Source organism: Belonocnema kinseyi, chromosome 1 (assembly GCF_010883055.1).
Source record: "Belonocnema kinseyi isolate 2016_QV_RU_SX_M_011 chromosome 1, B_treatae_v1, whole genome shotgun sequence".
In the NCBI taxonomy this organism is placed as follows: Eukaryota; Metazoa; Arthropoda; class Insecta; order Hymenoptera; family Cynipidae; genus Belonocnema; species Belonocnema kinseyi.
The window spans coordinates 7849063-7850580 of NC_046657.1; the positions used below are offsets into that span (position 1 = coordinate 7849063).

General features: G+C 35.9%; 1 long non-coding RNA gene across 1 annotated transcript in view; it reads right to left on the bottom strand.

Moving 5' to 3' along the window:
- LOC117175299 overlaps nt 1–1112 on the bottom strand; it is a 1840-nt gene extending 728 nt beyond the window's left edge. The window contains exons 1-2 of the long non-coding RNA XR_004467461.1: nt 864–1112; nt 567–677 (exon numbers count right to left, since the gene is read on the bottom strand). This is a non-coding gene — a long non-coding RNA (uncharacterized LOC117175299). The remainder of the gene's footprint in view (nt 1–566; nt 678–863) is intronic.
- Between the last annotated feature and the right edge of the window lie 406 nt (nt 1113–1518).

The window sequence follows — 1518 nt, forward strand, 5'->3', positions numbered from 1 at the left end:
AATTTTATATGAAAAAAAGTTTGAATTTTCAACCCGAAGTTTCATCAAAGAAGTTCAATTTTCAAACAAACTGATGAATTTTCTACTAAAATTATGAATGTTAAACAAAAAAAAAAATTTGTAAGAAAGTAGTTCAGCTTTCAACCCAGGAGTTCAATTCATAACTTAAAATGTAAGTTTAAAAAAAAACACAAGTTGATATTTCAACTAGAAAAGATTCTAATTTCAAATAAAAACAGTTCACTTGGACCAAAAAAGGCGAATTTTCATCAAATCACTATAATTGAAAAATATAAATAAAGTAGAATTTATCGTCTTATTATATTCAATTTGGACAATTTTTTTAATCATTGAGAACCAGTGGTCAGATTGTGGATATCTATAGCATGCGCAGTAATCATTTCCCTGTCTTTTTAGGTTAAGTAACGCCGTTTCACAATCTAAAAATACACCGAAATCACTGCTGCGCATGATAAAGATATCTGCATTCTTCATGCATTAGTTTCAGAAAAATCACAATCACTTGTCCAAACAATTTTCCGAACCCGCCCTGGATAATTAATTACCTTTAAATACTTGGATAATATTTCCACCACACTTCCAGCTCTCCAAGAGCTTTATGTAAGATGACCCTGGCCCTGCCATATATCCTCGCACGAATCTCACGTACACAAGAACTGAAAGATAAGGCTTAATTTAAATTGATAAGTGCAATTAAAGTTTAAGGTAAATTTATTAATGCTAAAATCACCAGTGATTACTGAAACAATCATAATTTACTTTGAACTTGCATCAACCTCAAAAATATCAGTCTTGAATATCTGGATTGTCACAATTATGACTAATGTCAAACAGGCACTCACAGAATATGCTCCTTCTATTAGCCGACAGAATTTTTTCACGATTTCCTAGCCGTATTCGACCAGGAAACGCCACTAGGAATACGAGGAACACTAATAAAATGTTTCTGAACTGATAATTAATTAGCACCACGCTTTCTTAATGCAACTTAACGCGAATAAACAGATCCTGACTGCAAACTGCATCAACTGCATGGTAATCAGGCGACGTTCAACTTTAATAAACATGAATGACGTGCAAAAGTCGACCATCAGCGATGGTTCATCTGGTCGTCGGCGGGTTCAATGACTTTGGCATGCAGAGGTATTGCGCTTGCGCTACCTATGTGGAAGAAGACCACGACATGACTCTTTGTTGCCATGGTAACGGGTTGTCGCGTCGTATTCTTCTCAGCGTCATAGAGGGATATATTGTCTATCTCGGAAGGATAACACATCAGCATGATCCAAGAAACTATGGTCCCTTCACTTTAAGGACGAGAATGCGTTCAAAGTCGCATGACGTACAACGACCACCATATTTGGTTACCATGGTAACATGTCATCATTTCATGTGCCCAAAGACTTTAGATCAGTTTCGATATAAGAAACAAAAAAACCGCGGTCGGAGAACTTTCAGCTTAAATGTCCCCAACGGATTAGGTGAAGAAATCACGTA